The sequence below is a fragment of the Rana temporaria genome, chromosome 2 (assembly GCF_905171775.1).
Source record: "Rana temporaria chromosome 2, aRanTem1.1, whole genome shotgun sequence".
NCBI classification, from domain to species: domain Eukaryota; kingdom Metazoa; phylum Chordata; class Amphibia; order Anura; family Ranidae; genus Rana; species Rana temporaria.
In genome coordinates this window covers 192,702,379-192,724,340 of record NC_053490.1, presented here as the reverse complement: position 1 = coordinate 192,724,340, position 21,962 = coordinate 192,702,379, and positions in this window count along the sequence as shown.

The following is a 21,962-nucleotide window of genomic DNA, read 5'->3' as shown; positions in this document are numbered from 1 at the left end:
GAAATCTTTACTGCAGGAATGCCTGCCCTTTTCCTGAACATATAGAGCTGCAGTAGTTAACGGTCTCAGGTCTTCAGGCAGAACAGCAGTACAGAGGAAAGTTATTTAATCAAATACACTGCTTGTAACACAATATGTGAATGAGGGATGGGGGGGGGGGGGTACTTTGATCAGACTTACCCCTAAAACTGTAGGGATTTTATTAATTATTATTATTATTTTCAGCTAAATTTCAGCTTTAAACTGATTTTACTGTATGAGATGGACACACACACACACACACACACACACACACACACACACACATGTATACACATACATACACACACATACACACACACACATACACACACACACACACACCTTTCCAGTATGAGTGGTAGTGTAATAAAGATCTACAGTCTTCTTTATCAGATCTTTGCAGACCACATGCCGACACATTTTCCTGCTAAAATCATCATGCATGGGTTATACACCAAACAAGAACAGTTTATACTTTGAAACTGCAATCATTACAAATGACAAATAATTGATTTAAAAGGAAACTATGGATTTATGTATGGATAACTGTGAAAATATTGTGTTTTGACTTAGACAGCCACAAAATGAAGCAATGGTTAACCCAACACTTGCCTGAAAACTACCCACTGTTAAGATTTGAAACTAATCTTTTTTCCATCACAAGTATAGCTTGCTTTGTTGAACAATATTTTTTATAAATTTAGATTAAATTGGCTATTGAAATTAGCCATGTAAAGTTCTGAACGTTTAAGACTTTTGAGAGAATAGAAAACTTTAATGCTTATAGTATAAAATCAGCACCCCAGTTCAAACTGAATTTATTTGGAGATTTTTCACTGTACTTAATAATTCAGAACTTTGCGTTTCACTGTGCTACAAAATAGACACTTTTCAGTCAGTGATATCTTGTGTCCCTTAGGGTTTTAATTAAATTTTTATGTCTTTTAGGAGAAAGTTCTAGCACAAAGTTTCTCTACTTTGGCAAACATATGTTAACAGGAAAATTGCAAAAGAATGAAGAATTGTGAAGCACCTGTTTTAATGATTTTGCATGGTAAAGTATAAGTAATAAGTAAAATAACTGTTTTACAGTTAAAATCATATAGTTTTATGTTAAATTTCTGATTTTTTTCAACATGATAGGATTTGATAACGGCACTGTACTTTGCTTTCTAATACTTTCCAGAGATTTATTTAACAATTGTGTTACATATGTTAACATGATAATTTGTTGACTTCACACAGAATATGAGCCAAATGATCCACTGCTTTATTCTATATTTCCAAAACTGCCAAAGTGCTATGATAGTGTCCAGTGACTGGCATATATACATATTTATTAAAAACAGTTGTGAAGAGGGGGTTATAAAATCAAAGGTTATTACTATTGCTATATGATGCTGGAAGAAAACATTTACCAACTATACCTTTCCTTCTTGTTATCTTCCATGCACATTGGGAACCCTTGGCACACATTGGTTTTGGGGAGACATCTGGTAATACCCAATCATTTAAAAATTATATTTAAAGTGGTGTTCCACCCACCACTGCAAAAATTAAAAGCCAGCAGCTACACATACTGCAGCTGCTGGCTTTTAATAATAGGACACTTACCTGTACTGGATTCCAGCGATGTCGGCACCTCAGCTGATGTTTCAGCTGTCAAGTTCATGCCGCCACCATTGCAGGTAAGGGAACCTGACAGTGTAGACTTACGAATTCACACCGGGAACCCTACTACACATTTGTAAAGGCTCTGCTCCTATTTCCTACTGGCCCAGCGGCAGTGGGAGGAGGAGGGTGCAGAGCAGTGACATCATGGGCCGCGGTCCAGACTCCCAGAAGTGGGGACAGGATCCGCTCCCCCTCCCCCACTGGAAGGTGCCAAATGTGGCACCTGAGGCAAAATCAATGGAAGTTACACTTTGGGTGGAACTCTGCTTTAAGTAGTGGGGTCATTGAAAGCCTCCACATGTAGAGATGCTACAGATGAAGGTTGACAGACACACTTCACTCACAAGTTGGGAGGGGAATGGAAGGTATCTAACTGGGATTCTTAGGCAATACTCCTGTAAGAAGTCATGTGCTACCCCTTTAAAATGACACATACCCAAACAGGTAAACTTTATATTTTTTGGTATATATTGATACAACACTCAACAAATTAATTTCCTTAAATAAAATATAAACAGAGAATAGTATATGATTTGAAGTTTGGCAGAAGCAGCAGTAGCGCCAACACTAAAAATGTAGTCCAGATCCCAAGTGTACAGACCTGACGAGTGCATTACTTATATCTAAAAATTTGTTTTTTGAAGTTGATAATTTTAGACCGACACATTTCAGTGACAGTAAAATGAGAGATGAAATCTAGCATTAAGCTGTAGAACTTTAAAAAAAAGTGTGTGTGCTCTGAAAAGTAAACACAGGAACACCGTCTACATCCGACACTGTTCAATTTCACACTAAACATTTAATTAGTGGCCTGCAATCACTATTATGAATAGGTAATAAAAATAAATTAATGCCACAAGGGAGATAAGAAAAGTGCTTTGTAAGACTTATGGATAAAATATTGGATTGCTCTAGTCATGGATTATTTAGTTCTGCACAGATCATTAACAGCTTTACCTTATTTATTTTCAGTCTCAGTCTATGTGAATTCATAATTGTAATAGCATGCTTCTCTGTTCTTTCTTAAAGCTAAATTCCAGGTAAACACTTACATTTGAAATATTGTATACACAAGCTTTAGTACCTGCCAAAAGGCTTTTAATTCTTTTCAGGTTCCCTATCAGATAGCACAGCCAGGTTGGTGAGTCGGTGACCTCACAGGTCCGCCAACCCACCCACACCCCACCCCAAGTTACAATGCAATACCATATTTTTTTTTAAACAAACCATAACCTATTTGTCAATTATGTAGTTTGAACTGATGTTATAAATTACTACTTCAACTGTTGTTCAGCTGTAACTTGCACATACATGTAATATGCTTTGTTGTTTGCTAAGTTGGAGAGTATATCCACTACAGTCACATGATTAGTCCCAATGTTGCAAAAAGACTTCCAGGGCAAGGAAAATAATTAGTCAGTGTCCTCTGTTTGAAATTAAATTTCTGTGGGCATTCCTTACAGATAAAGTACACATGGAACCCCCAGTTGCATTTATTAAAAGATAACATTTGATTTGTTTTACATTATATACACACTTTGCTATGTGCAGGTTTAAAATTAAATGGCATTTTATATAATTAACATACAAAATTAATTGTGTGGCAAACATACTGTATATTGCTATAATAATAACACCTATTACCTTTTTATCAAAAGTGGAGTTATTTTTTAACCAGTTCAGCTCTTGCACCTGTATACTCCTTTTAGGCAAATCCAATTTTTACATGTCTGCTATGGGCCTGTTGAAAACCTTTCAAATTTACTTGCAAAAATTACAAAGAAAGTTTGGTGATAATGGGCCCCATTCACAAAGCAAAACTGCTTTAAGAAATGTGCTAAACTTACGCATAGTGTTTTTCAATATTTTTTTTTTCTCTTTATGAAAAAAAATACTTCTAAAATACTGCATGTAGTATTTAGTCATGTTTTGCAGTATTTAAAGTGGTTGTTAACCCAGTACAATAAAAGCATCCCATCCCCTCTGTAACATAGTGTATGTGTCCCTGTGCCTGTGTTACATAAATAAGCTGTCTCTCCTCTGCCCCGCTGACAGCTATAGCAGGTTTGGCCAAGCACTCCCACTGACATCAACCAGGGAGGAGGAGAGAGCAGTGGAGTCATGTGAGCTCCGGGAGACAGTCTAATTTACTGTAGGTACAGATCGGCATATTCTTTGTATAACACAGGGACACATAACGTTATGGTACAGAGGGGACGGTAGTTTTTTTGTAGTTATGATAGCAGCAGGAGGGGAGGGGACAAGCATTGACACAGATCAGACAGGCGGAGGGGGGGGACGACAGAGAAGGACAGAGGAGAACTGCGAAATGATGGAGGCACGTAAACTGACCCCAGTGTCAGGGCTCAGCAGCTGGCTCAGCAGCCATGATAAATCATGGTTAGTTTACAGGGCGGAGGGTATAGCCAGGCAGAATCAGACAGTTTTTTTTAGGTGATAGAGAGGGCCAAATTACACAGCACAAGCACTGTGCTGTTATTCATGCTTTAAGGGAACATGATCTTTTTTTTAGGGTAACAAACACTTTAACCACTTGCCGACCAGCCACAGTACATATACTGCGGCAGGTCAGCTTTATTGCGCAAAACAACATACCTGTACATAATTTCATGAAATAGATACAGTGGGCACACATGTGCACCAGTGTGTGCTGCGGTTAGTGCATGTGGGGGTCCAGCAGACTTTATATTCGCAGGCCACCCGCAATCACTCCACAGAGAGGCAGAACAACCATCTGCCTATGTAAACAAGGATGGATCCCCATTTTGACAGGGGACAACATGGAGATCTGCTGTTCCTAGTGATCAGGAACAGCGATCTCTGTGTTGTCCTAGTGAGCCTATCCCACCACACAGTTAGAACACACCCAGAAAACACAGTTAACTCTTTGATCACCCCCATCGTGTTAACCTCTTCCCTTACAGTGTCATTTATACATTGATCAGTGCATTTTTTAAGCACTGATCACTGTAATAATGTCACTGGTCCCCAAAAAGTGTCACTTGGGGTAATATTTGTCCGCCCAATGTCACAGTCCCACTAAAAATCGCAGATCACCGCCATTACCTGTAAAAACATAGAAAAAATCAAATAAAAGTCCATAAATCTATCCCCTGTTTTGTAGGCACTATGGGCCAGATTCACAGAAGAGATACGACGGCGTATCTCCTGATACGCCGTCGTATCTCTGTGATCCGCCCGTCCTAACTATGCGGCTGATTCATAGAATCAGTTACGCATAGATAGCCCTAATATCCGACAGGTGTAATTTACTTACACCGTCAGATCTTAGGATGCAATTCTAGGCCGGCCGCTAGGTGGCGATTCCATTGCGGTCGGCGTAGAATATGCAAATGACTAGTTACGGCGATCCACGAAGATCCGCGCGTTCGTCGCAATCTCGTATGGCGTCGCTAGTCGGTTTTTCCCGTCGCAAAGTTACACCTGCTTTAACATGGCTTATCTTTAGAACAGCCATGTTAAAGTATGGCCATCGTTCCCGCGTCGAATTTCTATATTTTTTTTTGAGTAAGACGTCCGGGAATATGAAACGCCGTAACACACATCGCAGTTCAAAAAACCGTCGGAGCGCCGTAATTTTGCGCAAAGCACGTCGGGAAATTTTAACACGGAGCATGCGCAGAACGTTCGGCACAGGAACGCGCCTAATTTAAATGGTGCCCGCCCCATTTGAATTAGGCGGGCTTTCGCTGAGTCGGGCTTGCGCCGAGCGGAGCAGTTAAGGTGTTCTATGGGCATAAATTATGCATCTAATCTGTTAACTATCTATCACATTTTTGGAGGCCCTGAAGAACCAGGACAGAGAAAACAATTGGGTATACTGGTTCTGTGGCTTTGTTGGCATTAGTACTGATATGGCGGTTATCAGGACACTGGTATGGCAATGATCAGGGCACTGGTATGGGGTATGGCAGTGATAAAGATGCTGGTATGGGATATGGTGGTGATCAGGACACTGGAATGGTGTATGGTGGTGATCAGAATGTTGGTATGGGGTATGGTAGTAATAGGGATGCTGGTATGGTTTAGGGCAGTGATCAGGATGCTGGTATGGCAAATTATGATATGATGATCAGGATGCTACCATTGGGTATGGTGATGATCAGGACATTGGTATGACGTATGGCAATGATCAGGATGTTGGTATGGCGTATGGCGGTGATCAGGACAGGTATGGCATATGGTGGTGATCAGAACACTGGTATGGCATATGGCAATGATCAAGTCACTGGTATAGGGTATGGCAGTGTTCAGAAAGTTGGTATGGGGCATGGCGGTGATCAGGATGCTGGCCTGGCAAATGATGGGGATCAGGACGCTGGCATGGCATATGTTAATGATCAGGATGCTGGTATAGTGTATGGAGATGATCAGGGCTATGATGTGGCGTATTGCGCTGATCAGGGCTCTGATATGGTGAATGGTGGTAATCAAGGTGCTGGTATGGTGTATTTTGGTGATCAGAATGTTGGTATGAGGTATGGTGGTGATTATGGTCCTGGTATGGTGTAATGTGGTGATCAGAATGCTAGTATAACATATTGTGGTGATCAGGGCGCTGGTATGAGGTATGGCAGTGATAAGGGCGCTGGTAGGGTGAATGGTGGTGATTGTGGCACTGGTATGTTATATGGCGGTAATTAGGACGCTGGTATGGCATATGGCATCAAAAATAAATATAACAGTGCACTATCACCTATTTCAAGGAAAATGTGTGACTCAGTATATTAAGCAGCGCTTAAATCTAAAGTGAATAACAAATAAACATATATATATATATAAAAAATGTATGTAATGATGATCACACCACTCATAGGTGGAAACAAACATACACAAACAATTGGACGGATGAAAATATTCAATCAAAAACCCATGAAATAAACAAGTGTTTTAAAGTGACAAAAAATTAAAGTTCATAAATGTTGCTTTCTTCCTCAGTATCTTCCACCACACCACAGTGTTTCAGTGAATCCTCCACATATTAGAAATGCGCACTCACCAGAACGATATGCCGCACACTCTCGTGTTTGGCGTACAAGCTTTTAACCAGGACCACTCAAATGTGATAATAGGAAATCCGTTCAAAATGGTTCAATCCAAACCATGTATCCACATGAATAATAAAAGAAAAATGTGTAATACTGTAAAACAGATTTATTAAAACACCATGCAAAAAATCTTCAAAAATTAAACTCACAAACAAACTCTTTAACAAAGCAGTAATCACTCCAAATCAAAGAAATTATCCAATATTCCTTGTAGGTGAGTTAGTGGTCACGGCGGACCCTCAGTCAGCACAAGTGTACTCACAGCCCCTGGATTGCTAATAGCAGTCAGACAGCTCCTTTCCTGGTTCCACAGCAAGCATGAAAAAACGCCAGCACTCAGTAAATTCACGTTAGTTCAGCTAGTAATCAGATGACCACGCCCCGACATGTTTCGTCATGTGATTTATTCATGGGGTTTTTCCCCCTTTAACAAAGGGGACCCCCAGATCCTGACCCCCCCCCCCCGTGTGAAATGGTAATGGGGTACACTGTACCCCTACCATTTCACGAAGGAAGTGTAAATTCTTGTAAAAAAAAAAACACACACACCGTAGAATAAAGTCCTTTATTAATAAAAAAAAAATAAAAAAACTCCAGCGGTGATAATCGCTCCAGCGATGAGAAGATCTATCCATCCGGAGTGCAGCATCGCCGACCTCCTCTCATCGCTGGACACAGCCCAGCGAATGACGCGCTGGAGCTGTGACATTACTTATATAGGGGAGGCAGGGCCACCCGTCACGTGACCCCGCACCCTCTGACGTACCCTCTGCTACGTCACTGGGGAAGCCCAGGAAGAGGGAAGACTCTGGGCTTCCCCAGTGACGTAGCTGAGGGTACGTCAGAGGGTGCGGGGTCACGTGGCGGGTGGCCCTGCCTCCTCTATATAAGTAATGTCACAACTTCAGCGCGTCATTCACTGGGCTGTGTCCAGCGATGAGAGGAGGTCGGCGATGCTGCGCTCCGGATGGATGGATCTTCTCATCGCTGGAGCGGAGATCACCCATCGCTGGATCTTCTCGTTGCTGGAGATCACCCGCACTCGTTCGTGGATCGGGACAACATTGGAGCAGGAAGCCGGGAACGAGTGGATTATCACCGCTGGCGTTTTTTTCTTTTTTTTTTATTAATAAAGGACTTTATTCTACGGTGTGTGTGTTTTTTTTTTACAAGAATTTACACTTCCTTCGTGAAATGGTAGGGGTACAGTGTACCCCATTACCATTTCACACAGGGGGGGTCAGGATCTGGGGGTCCCCTTTGTTAAAGGGGTCTTCCAGATTCTGATAAGCCTCCGGCCCGCATACCCCCACAACCACCGGGCAAGGGTTGTGGGGATGAGACCCTTTCCCCCATGTTGAGGGCATGTGGCCTGGTGCGGTTCAGGAGAGGGGGGGGGGCCGCACTCTGTCCCCCCCTCTTTTCTGTGGCCGGCCAGGTCAACGTGCTTGGATAACGGGTCTGGTTATGGATATCTAGGGGGAACCGCACGTATTTTTTTTTTTTTAATTGACGGCGGGGTTCCCCTTAATATCCATACCAGACCTGAAGGGTCTGGTTATTGAATTTGCGGGGATCTCTGCGCATTTTTTTTTCTAAAAGTCTGTGTCCCATTGACTACAATGGGGTTCGGAGTTCGGGTTCCTGAACCCAAACTTTTTTTTTAAAGTTCGGGTTCGGACCCGAACATCCAGGTGTCCGCTCAACTCTAGAGCTGACACACTTTATTGTTGTTACACTGGGGCAGGAACAATGGGGTGGTCTGCCACTGCAGTTTGTTAGTCTACATGCACTGTGACAGGCTGCTGTATACTCACAGGCTGGAGAAATTGTTCTCTCCACTCTCGCCACTGATCTGTGTGAGAGCAGGGAGAACTGATGTTTACTTTTGTTTTCCATTAAATACTACAGTGCCTTGAAAAAGTATTCATACCCCTTGAAATTTTCCACATTTTGTCATGTTACAACCAAAAATGTAAATGTATTTTATTGTGATTTTATGTGGTAGACCAATACAAAGTGGCACATCATTGTGAGGACGAAAGATAAATGATAATTGGTTTTCCAAATTTTTTACAAATAAATATCTGAATATCTGAAAATCTGAATATCTGAATTTGTATTCAGCCCCTTTTACTCTGATACCCCTAACTAAAATATAGTGGAACCAATTGTCTTCAGAAGTCGCCTAATTAGTAAAGTCCAGCTGTGCGTAATTTATTCTCAGTATAAATACAGCTGTTCTGTGAAGTCCTCAGAGGTTTGTTAGAGAACCTTAATAAACAAACAGCATCATAAAGGCCAAGGAACACAGCAGACAGGTCAGGGTAAAAGTTGTGGAAAAGTTTAAAGCAGGGTTATGTTATTAAAAAAAATATCCCAAGCTTTGAACATCTCACGGAGCACTGTTTAACCCATCACCTGAAAATGGAAAGAGTATGGCACAACTGCGAACCTAACAAGACATGGCCATCCACCTAAACTGACAGGCTGGGCAAGAAGAGCATTAATCAGGGAAGTAGCCAAGGGGAGCTGCAGAGATCCACAGCTCAGGTGGGAGAATCTGTCTACAGGACAACTATTAGTTGTGCACTCCATAAATCTGGCCTTTATGAAAAAGTGGCAAGAAGAAAGCCATGGTTGAAAGAAAGCCATAAGAAGTCCCATTTGCAGTTTGTGAGGAGCCATGTGGAGGAAGATGCTCAGGTCAGATGAGAACAAAAATTTTACTTTTTGGTCTAAAAGAAAAACGCTATGGCCCAGATTCAGAGAGACTTACGACGGCGTATCATTTACGGCCCTTCATTTACATGGGGTCACGGTTACTTTACATGTAGCATGCCCACTATCTGCCTAATTTGAATTAGGCGGGCTTACGTCGGTCCATTTTCGCTACGCCAACGTAACTTAGGGAGCAAGTGCTTTGTGAATACTGGCCTTGCCTCACTATGTTACGTCGGCGTAGTGCAAATGGGATGCGCTACGCCGGCCAAAAGATACACCCCTACGTGAATCTGGCCCTATGTGTGGTGGAAAACTAACACTGCACATCACCCTGAACACACCATCCCCACTGTAAAACATGGTGGTGACAGCATCATGTTGTGGGATGCTTTTCTTCAACAAGGACAGGGAAGCGTGTCAATCTTAGAAGAAAACCTGTTAGGCCCTCGTACACACGACCAAACATGTATGCTGAAACTGGTCCGCGGACCAGTTTCAGCATACATGTTCGGTCGTGTGTAGACGCGAGCGGGCCGAATTCCAGCAAACATTTGCCCGCCGGGCCTTTTCCCAGCAGACAAATATTCCTGGACGTGTTTTAAAACCGTCAGTACAGACCTACCGTACATGTCCGAGCGCCCGCCGTCCCTCGCATGCGTCGAATGACTTTGACGCATGCGTGGAAGCCTTTAAATGGCAGGCCCGCCCACGTCGCCGCGTCATCGCCACGTCATCGTCGCAGCGACGACGCGGACACGCCCCGCGTATTGTTTACGCGCGGACTTCTGTACGATGGTTAGTACAGCCATCGTACAGAAGCCCTCTGGCAGACATGTACGGTGAAAACGGTCCAACGGACCAGTTTCATCATACATGTTTGCTCGTTAGTACCCGGCCTGAGAGTATGCAAAGAGACTGGGGCGGAGGTTCACCTTCCAACAGGACAATGACCCTAAACTTACAGCCAGAGCTACAATGGAATGGTTTATATCAAAGCATTTCTGTGTGTTTGAATGGCCCATTCAAAGTCCAGACCTAAATCCAATTGAGAATCTGTGGCAAGACTTGAAATTGCTGTTTACAGACGCTCTGCATACAATCTGACAGAGCTTGAGCTATTTTGCAAAGAAGAATGGGCAAAATGTCACTCTCTAGATGTGCAAAGCTGGTAGAGACATCCCCAAAAAGACTTGCAGCTGTAATTGCAGCGAAAGGTGGTTCTACAAAGTATTGACTCAGGGGGGGCTGAATATAAATGCATGCCACACTTTTCACATATTTATTTGTAAAAAAATTGAAAATCATTTTTCTCCTGCTTCCCAATTATGTATCACATAAAATCCCAATAAAATACATTTACGTTTTTGGTTGTAACATGACAAAATGTGGAAAATGTCAAGGGGTATGAATATTTTTTTAAGGCACTGTATGTGATTGCTGTGATTTGATACAGCAATCACATGCTACATTGTAATGTGATCCACTGTGTCCAGGAGACACAGGGAGCACAACCTCTTGGGTGGCCTGTCCTCTTCTCACATTCTGGTTCTCAGTGTGACCCCCCTACTCACCTACACTCGATAGGAGACAGAGACTTCTCCTGCTATGCCCCAAAACTCTGGAATTCACTTCCAATGAATATCCGAGAGGCATCTTGTCTAAACTCAATACAAAATCAAATCTAAAAACATTTTTCTTTAGCCAAGCTTCCACCCAACTATTATTTTTTCCCCTCTTGTTTTACCTTTCTTGTGTTTATATATCTTCTCTTTGCAAAGCGCTTTGAGAAGCTACCTTTAAGGGTTATATATAAAATAAAGTTTATTATTATTATATTATTATATGTCACCTCTGCACTTTATATGCCTTGTATATTTAGGGGTATTCCTGACTAGTGTTGGGCGAACGTGTCCGACTCGAGCTTGAGTTTGCTCCAAACATTGGCTGTTCGGCTCGTTCATCCAACATCTGAATTTTCAGGGTCTTCAGCAGGTGTTCACCAAAGCTTTGCCCAATCAGGGCACAGTATAAGCTGGCTGTCAAGGAGCAGGGCCAGGAAGCTGTCTGAGAGCTAAATAAAAAAAAGGGGGTTTAAAAAATAAATAAATAAATAAATAAATGTTGTGGGGTCCCCCAGTCCATACCAAGCCCTTATCGGTGCGTGCAGCATGGCAGGTCAGGAAAGGGGGGAGCGGGCGCCCCCTCTCCTGAACTATACCAGGCCACATGCCCTCAACATGGGGGGTGGGTGCTTTGGGGCAGGTGCATTGCTTCATCCACACACCCATAGCCGGGGGTTCTGGGGGTCTGTGGGTGAAAGGTTTATTGGAATCTGGAAGCCCTCTTTTACAAGAAAGCCCCCAGATCCCAGCCTCCCCCTATGTGAATGAGTATCGAGTACAATGTAGCCCCCAACCATTCACCAAAAAAAGTGCTTTTGAAAACTCCCTTATTAAAAAATAAACAATAGTGTCTCCTGATGTAAATTCATTGTCAATTACACCGCCCGCCACACCCAAAAAATACGAAAAAAAAATGATCCGCACAATCCGCAATTTGACAGTTCTTATATAGGTAAGGGTGAGGCCACCTGGCTACGTCACTGGGTGACACCGCCCCTTCTGATGTCATGGACGCAGCACGCTCCTTAGCTATATAAGAACTGTCAAATGAAGAAGCCTGAAGTAGGCAGCACGAGTGTTTGTTATTTTATGGGAGCAGCATGTGGCGTGATGGCATGATTGACAATGAATTTACATCAATTTAATGGGTACTTTGTACCTGATACTCATTCACATGGGGGCGGGATCTGAGGGTCCCCTTGTTAAAGGGGGCTTCCAGATTCTCATAAGCCCCCGCCCACAGACTCCCACAACCACTGACCATGGTTGTGGGGATGAGGACCTTGTCCCCATCAACATTGGGACAAGGTGCTTTTGGGTGGGGGGGCAGAGCCCCATTTTTCCTCACTTTAGGCTGATATGTATTCTTCTACATATTTTTGGTAAAAAAAAAATCACAATAAGCGTATATAGAATGGTTTTCGCAAAAGTTAAGAGTCTACAAAATAGGGGGTCATTTTCTGGCATCTTTATTACTATTTATTTTTTTACTAGTAATGCGATCTGCGATTTTTATTGAGACTGCGATATTGCGGCAGACAAGTTGGACAAATTTGGCACATTTATACAGTGATTAGTGCTATAAAAATGCACAGATGTCTGTATAAATGTCACTGGCAGGGAAGGGGTTAACACTAGGGGGTGATCAAGGGGTTAACTGTGTTCCCTCACTGTGTTAACAGTAGGGGGATGAGACTTACTAGGGGGAGAGAGAGGTTGGTGTTCATACTTTGTATGAACACATGATCAGACTCTTCTCCCCTGAGAGAACCGGTCATTGCGCCCTCCGGGCACTCGCATTGGCTCCGAGGACCCTAGTGGCCAAAAGACGAAGCGACGTAAGGTAACGTTGCTTCGCCCAGCCGTGCCATTCTGCTGCAGTAAAACTGCAAACCGAACAAGGGGGGGGGGGGGGTTGTTCATCCAGTTTTTAGTTTTTTTTCAAAGCTGAATTGAACAAGCTGAAGTTAGAAGCGCATTGACAACTGCACCAGATTATTTGTGAATCTATTTGTGAATGCATTTTTATAATATCTATTATCAATAATGTAATCTTATATTTTATATTAATAATTGAAAGATACATGTCATACAATCTTGAAATAGTAATTTTTATACATATATACTATTTGGCATTGTAATCATTATTTACTGCCTTTAGTATAATTTTTCTAATGTTGGATGTTAAAAATCTTTGACCTGAGAGGCACTGTAAGAAAATCCCAGTGCATATGAGAACAAGACGACTAGTGCATGCTCATGCACATAATTCTGAGCAGAGGCTTACTGCAGCATGTGTGCTAGCATGTGTGCAGAAACATATTAGTGTGCATGCCAAGCACTGCAGCGTGCATATGCACATGTACACACTCGGCACAGGCATTGGCACCAAATTGTCTATTTAAGCTGGATTGTGACATGAACAGATTGCTGAGTGGTCTTCAGCTTCTTCAGTTCCTACTTTACCTGTGACCTGATCTGCTATGTTTGCCTTCCCATGCAAGACTGCTGGCCCCTGACCTGCCTCTGGATTCCTGCCTACCTTTCGTGACCTCAGCTTGTACCCCAACTATTTTTCTGTTCCTTGCTGCTGTGTACTGATCCCAGCTTGCATCCTGCCTCTGCCTAATGTTAATATAACTCGCTGCTAAAGCTGTTGATGACCTTTTGGCTTGTGTCCTGGCTGATCAAGTGTCACTGTGTTCTGGTCTCTGGTCCCTTTCTGATGATCCACAGTCATCTGCACCCTGCAACCAACAGCCCGCTACACCAGTCCTTGTGCCACTCAATGTCCTCACACCTCCTGTCACCACTACCAAGGGTGTGGGACAAGTGGTGCAAGAGAAGCCTTCTTTTCAGCTCAAACTCCACCAGTACGTTATAGGCACTGTATAAGATTTAATTTTGTGAAAATAGTGCAGCGCTGTGTATCTATAAATCTTATATAAACAAATAATTATACATTCCAATTTATGAAAAAAGAAAATAAATTATAAAAAAAACAGTTCATATGTAGGTTTCCAAAGCTGTCACCGCTGTGAAAAAAATTCTATTTAAATGGATTCAATATTCATTGCACACCACCACCTGCTAAAATGCCTGCCCGCCTCAAGGAAGAGTATAAAACTCATAGACAGATCACTCCTCGTGTCCACCACGATCAATCCACTTTACCAATCGTAGTAATTCCTACAGTCTCCAGACTGCACCTCTGTGTGGGTAATCAACGTTTAAATTGTCTCCAAACACCATCTTCCTCCATTCGCTTTTTAATAATCTATTCAACTTATATATCCAGGGGTTAAGGACATGAAACAAAAAACACAAGTACCATAGTGTTCTCTGCTTTTGAATTTAAAAAAGCCCCCCTAAAAAGTTACACTTACAAGAAATAACAATAAAAACAGCATGTATCAAATCACCAGCTCATTCACCGCAGATCTAGACGGTGCTTCGCCTGACATCACAGATACGACTCCTCCCTTCTAAACGCGTGTCGGCCTCTCATTGGCCTTCATCAGTAGATGATGTTTTTTTTTATTTATTTTCCTTTTTCATAAATTGTTTTATGGAATGTATAATTATTTGTATATATAAGATTTATAGATACGCATCGCTGCACTATTTTCACGAAATTATTATTGCACTAGGTGTGGTGTATCACTATAAGTGTTCAGCAGCCGTGTAGACACTCAGAGGGTTATATTTGTTGCTTTTTTTTCTCACGTTATTATAGTCATGTATTAGTATTGTGGCGCTGATTTTCTCACAAACTGTATAAGATTTGTTCATTCATGTCATTCGTTCTGTCTGTATTATTACTAAATAAATCTAAAATAAAGTTTGTTTAAATAAATAAATGATACAACAATATAAACTCAACAGTACTGTGCTGGCATGTACTAAGGCATAAAATGCACCTTTTACAATTGTGGATGTGCACCACTCGATTTTGTTTGCCTCATATTGCTATTGGTCTCCATACTTTTAGGAATATATATTTAGCAATGAAGACATTGTCAAGCTCCAGGGTAAAGTGGGGACTGGGGATCACTTTGACACAGTTGGCTGGCTTGGACATGTATTGCAATAAAAGTAAACTAAGAATCCCTGTTTTGTAGGTGAGAATTTGCTACGAACATGTAATGCCACGTACACACGATCGCAAAAAACGTGGATTTATTTCCAACAGAATTTTGACTCGTGTGTTGCATACACACGGTCACACAAAATTCTGACTGTCAAGAACGCGGTGACGTACAACAATACGACGAGCCGAGAAAAATGAAGTTCAATTATTCCGAGCAATGCTTATTTTTTGCGCGTCGAATTGCATACAGACGACCGGAATTTCTGACAAGAACTTTTCCCGTCTGAAAATTTGAGAACCAGCTCTCACATTTTTGCTGATGGAAATTCTGACAGAAAAAGTCAGATTGGGCCTAAACACGGTTGGAATTTATGACCAAAAGCTCACAAACTTTTCTTGTCGGAAATTCCGATCGTGTGTACGCGGCATTAGTGTTGCATGTGGTTACACCTCTTTAGTATCTCATGTGTTGCTTATGTGGATGTAATTTAGGACCTAAACACACTACATAGTGCAGGTAGGGGTTGCTGGATTATTCTTTAACGGCACAATAAACTATGTTTTCTGTGCTGTGACCCCCTTGCATTTTTGTTAATGTGTTGTTGCTGTCCATTCTTCTAAATGTTGTATCTTTCCCATTGTGGATGTATATTGCTGGATCTTGGTCTTTGGCCACCTCCATATGTCTCCATTTCTACTGCACAGTGCAGGTCAGTAATTAAAGAGCAGGGATGCTTGAAGTTACAAGTTGCTGGATTATTTTTTGATAGAGCAATACATTATTCTCTCTGCGCTGTAACCCCCTTGTATTTATGTGTTTATTTATTTACGTATACAGTGTGCATATTTATGTAAACAATTATTACATAGACATTTGTTTTTGCAGGTTATTAGCATTAAAAAGGCTCATTCATCTTAATATGTTTTTCGTTTTAAACATTTGTTCTAAAAAGGAGCATGTGGAAACAGAAAATCAAGAACAACATTGTTTATTTTGTATTCCTTATTTTATTAGATTCTTCAAATATGCCTTGTAATTGTTTGAATGAAACATATTTGATAGCCAGCTGTACCCCAAAAGACATGGCATATGAACAGAATCCTAAGGTTGCAATCTATAGACTATAATAAGGATAAGCTAATTGCATCCAATTTCGATTCTCATTACTACCTTTGTCAAGAGAAGAGATTGATTCTGAGCCATTTTCAAATCTTGTTAAAATCTTTGTCAGTAGAATGAGGTACCATCATTTTATTGCTTAATGTGCAGTGTTCATTATATGAACTTGCAGCATTTTCATCTACCCATTTAAAAACTAAGTAATATAACTAGATTTCTTTCTTCTTATTTCCCATTTTTTTTATTCCCAAAGAATACAATTACAGAAGTTATTGTTACTGCACAAAGCACACAATAATGAGTCAGTTTACCTATATATTATGTTTCAGATTTTGTAGGTTTTGTTAAGTTTTGTTAAGTTTTGTTAAGTAATTGCCACTATGGGAGTGTTCCGCTCTCTTTGTTGGACATTTATATTATGCAAACATCCAACAGGTGGCATTGGAACACTCCAGAGGTAGATAGGAAAAGCCAGGAGCCAGAAAATTAGTTGCCTAACTCTGTAAACACATTTACAAAGAATTGAATTTGTTCTAGTTATAAATAAGATACCAGTAATTATAATTAATATCTATTTATCAGTTATTTTTTTAGACCATTATTTACAAAATATATACTAACAGACTTAAAGATTTACATGTTGGAATATGACTACTATCATGATAACATGCTGGGCAGGACTTTCCTCCTTTGGACTTGATGTCACATGACATCCTCTCCAAAGGCGCCACACACACGGCCATGGGGCCGTGCATTCTGTCACCAGCTGTGTCCACCTGACATAGCTGATGACTGATCAGTGTACCAACTAGCTAACGGTACCATGGGACTGCTGTGACCAGCCATAGCAGGTCACGTGACAGTTATAAACAATTGATGGCTTCCATTCATGCCATCCATTCTGTACAATTGTGTTGCTAAATTTTCCCAAAAATATGCTAAAAAATTACAACTTCAAAAAACTCACTATGCCTTTTGCTAAATATCTTGGACTGTCTACTTTCCAAAGAGGGGTCATATTTGTACTGTCCTGACATTTTTGGGTCTCAAGAAATCAGTCATTACATCAGGATTGCTCAAGTTTCAGATATACTGTATATACCATAGTTTGTAGACTCTATAACTTTCCTACAGACTAAATAATGGACACAGACTACATTTTAGCCTACATTTTTGAAGAAAGATTTCTTATTTGCAAAGTGTTATTACAGAAACAAAGAAAAACACATATCTTTTCTAATCTTTCAGTCTTTTTTCATTTAGCAAAAAACAAAACAAAAAACAGTGTTGATTAAATACCACAAAAAGAAACATACAAGTGTAGTTTGGGTACAGTATTGCATGACCGCGCAATTGTCAAAAAGCAACAATCCTGAAAGCTGAAAATTGGCCTTGACAGAAAGGGGGTAAAAATGCCGGTATTGAAGTGGTTAACCACTTCAGCCCCGGAAGGATTTTTCCCCTTCCTGACCAAACCATTTTTGTGATACGGCACCCTGTTGCTTTAACTGACAATTGCGCGGTCATGCCATGTTGTATCCAAACAAAATGTATGTCCCTTTTTCCCCACAAATAGAGCTTTCTTTTGGTGATATTTGATCACCTCTGCGGTTTTTATTTTTTGCGATATAAACAAAAAAATAGCGACAATTTTCAAAAAAATAAAAAACGTTGTACTTTTTGCTATAATAAATATCCCTGAAAATAAATAAAATTGTTTTTCATCAGTTTAGGCCAATATGTATTCTTCTACATATTTTTGGTAAAAAAAATGTATACTGATTGGTTTGTGCAAAAGTTATAGCGCCTACAAAATAGGGGATACATTTATGGCATTTTTATTATTATTATTATTATTATTTTTTTACTAGTAATGGCAGCAATCTTTGTTTTTTATCAGGACTGCAACATTGCGGCAGACATATCTGACACTTTTGACACTTTTTTGGGACCATTGACATTTAGACAGCTTCAGGTGATCATAAAAGAGGATAAATAAGTCCATTCCACCATGTGCAAAGATGTCACATGTGCCTTAAATCAACAAATTATTGAACACAAAAAAAAGCAGCACTCAGATCATATAAAGTACAAAAGAAACACTATGTTATGCATTAAGGACAAACAAATGTGCAATAAAGTGCAAACATGACCTTGTGCAAATAACAAAGATGCAAGATAATGCTAATAGCAACAATCAATAAAAAACAACAGAAATCAGTCCATATTCAGTGAAAAAGTTCATAGTGAAGTAAATCAATCAATCCAAAAAGTGCCCATGCATAGGTAAAGGGATCCATAAAGGGATCCATCACCATCAGCACCTTCACAGGTAAGCCTCTTATCAGATATGCAGGACCATAGGTTATAATAGTCAAACAGGCAAAAATAGCAATATGACCAAGGGGGAGAGCAGCGGTCAATGGATGAAGGATCCCATAAGGTGACTCGAAATATTAGAAAAGGAAAACAGGTCCAGCTGAAACATCCCACTGTTCCCACATAGAGGGATGTTACATTAGTTGGTATCACAGTTTGCTAAGCGGCTGTCAATATTTTTGTTTCACAACCGAGCGCAGATTTTTATGATTTTTAATTATTGAAAACTCCACTAAATCTTTTGAAAACTTCTGTTTGTATATGGGGCCTTAATGAAAGCACTGTTTATATGTATGCTTCATGGAAATTAAAAAAAGTATACCATGCTTCTACTTCAAGTAATAATAATTACTGAGCATAAATATTTATGAAAATGTGCATTTTTAAATACATTATATAGGCTAAAAAATGTATTGTAATGTAGACAAGAATCAGCTAGTAGGCATCAAAACTTTTTTTTATTTTTTTTGGAATTATCTTCTAACTTGTATGCATCCATTTTTGTGAATATTATTATTTGAACACATTCATTGTATACATTTTATTACCCCATTTTATAAATTGTAATTATTCACTACAGAGAACCAAATGCCTACAGAAGAATGCTTAGGCATTCATGATTTCACTTATTAGTCCACATAACACATTTTCACCAAGTCTGCTAGTATCCACAACGATTCATTTTGGCTCCTGCTGACATGGTGAATAATTCTCTGTGACATCCAGGCATGGTGCAGGGACTACACAGAGATTTAGTGCAATTGGTAGTTTGATGTCTGCTAAAGCAGCAAATATTCAAATATAAGACACCAAGGCCATCCATTTTCCCTGCTGATTACTCAGTAATGTGCACTTAAAAAAAAAAAGTCTCAACTTTCTGTACAATGGCATTATCTTTTCACATTAGTAATTACTACTCTTGTACAATAAACAATATGTTTTATCATTTCAACATTTCAAAACATTGTACTATAACATGTCATTGGAGTGGGAGAGGGGTTGCAGAGGGTTTACATTACTGAGAGAACTCCAATTGGTCCTAGTAACTCTGTAAGACATACCTACAATGAGCAATTGGGGTAGTGCTCTCCTTGACAACTCCCCCACCCCTCTTCCACCCATATACACGTTTTGATTTTGAAAAAAATCTTTAAACATTTTTACAGTGGTATTTAGTCTGAGCATGTGATGTCATTGGTGCTCTTCTTTATCTTTTGTCTTTGGCATAGGGCAGGTTCTAAATGCAACAGAGAGTGGTGCTATATAATTGTAGCACACACCCTGCACAGCCAGGCACACCAAATTTTCACAAGCATTTCAGAGTCAAAGAACAGTCTTTGTTTTTTGTGGTTTATTGAGGGTTAATAACTTGGATGGGGGTGGGAGATTATGGGATGCCCACTCTTCGAGGACATCTTCCAATTCACCGTCTATATACAGTCTGTGTACAGCCTCTTTGACACTACTTTAGCACTTTACTTGCTTACAGATTCCAGCTGGATCACTGTAAATTAATCTGACAGGCACAGTCAGATTTAGCAATGGCCTTTTGCAGGCAGGAACGTGAAGCCCCTTGTTGTGTAGCAGTACAAGTGATCAGTTTGTACTCTCCCTCCTATGATTACTGGTCCCAGCACTACCTCTTCAGGCACTGCCAACCCACCTGGCTGCAGCTGCCCCTTTCACTAGCCCTCCAGGCTAACTTTCCTCCACAGTCCTCCAGAATGACACACACCAGCCCACCCGGCTGACTCTGCAGGAGATCTCCCAGGAGAGGGACGAAGACTTGACACAACACTGTCTTCAGGGAGAGCTGGCTATATATGGCAGTCTCCCCAGTAGTGCTGCTCTACTCACACTGTCCTGCACTTGCTCCCGTGCCTTCAGGAAAGGCTTCCCCTGTGTGCTGAGGCAGGATCATTAAAGCACCTGAGCCCTGGCCCAAGATCACCCCTCAGACTAGGGGGTTCCCCAGAGGGCCACTGACAGTCTCCACGACACTAAATCTCCATTTTCCACCTGACTGTCCTGTTGGCATGGCTCGTGCCTATTTATGAGATAAACTTTACCCCCTGCCAGCCCTTTACTGTGGATTGGTTGAGGCCCTCATAAATATTCCAAACAGCCCCTCCTAACCTCCACTCACTAGCTTTAGAAGTTTCTACAACCTTCTAGACCAGGGAGAGGCAACAGAGGAGCTGTTAGGATGAGTCATCCAGCCCTGACACAGTGAACCCTAAACCCAGATTCACAGCTCAGGTTTAGCCTTGAGCAAAACTAAATTTTTCTGCACTAACAAACCTACACAAAGCATCTGATCAAACAAGAACCTTCAGGGCCCCAGTGCAAGAAACCATAAAGGGCCCCCCTGACCCCCTTTACATTATGGTTTGCAGTGTTCCCCTTTATATCACAGTGCACAGTGTTACCCTTTACATCAGAGTTCCCATTACATCATGGTTTGTAGCATGCCACTTTACATCAGAGATCCAATTTACATCACAGTCTGCAACAAAAACCTCCAGCAGCACTGAATACCCGTTTGATAGCTCAATAGCATACTGGGCAAGTTCTGGCCAGTGGTCTATTCTCATGACCCAGTAAACCAGTGGATCATTGACTGGAAGGCTTGCCATCTCTGTTTTCGCCCCTAGATAATCATCCACCATGTGATGCAGACACTGCCGACGGGATGTGAAAGCTGACAGCCCTGAGCGTTGAGGACTAAAAAAAATGAGAAATGCATCACTTAGGCGGCCACCTTCTCCACCACTCCTCTCTTGACCAACAGAAGCCTCAAAACTACGTTTTCCACAACACTGTAACCTACCAGAGTTGGGAAAAGCATTCAATAAACTTTAAGGTTTCCTCAAGAGATTTCATCTTCTGCACTCTGTGGGGACGGGATGAGTTCTGAGACTTTCCCCTTATAACGGTGGTCAAGGAGGGTTGCCAACCAATAGTGATCCTTTTCCTTTAAACCATGTATTCTTTGGTCCTTTCGTAGGCTTTGAATCATAAGGGAGCCCATGCACTGCAAATTTGCGGAGGCATGAAAAGCAGACTCCTTGGGGTCACTGAGGATTACAGTATCTGGAACTGCCTCATCCCAGCCATGTACTACTCCCAAGAGTTCTGGGGATGGAAAACCATCTCTTACTCTTTGATGTATGCCTTCCTCTGCTTCTATGCCTCCAAAACTGCCAGAATCCTGCTCCTCTTCCTCCTCTCTCTCTGTCATG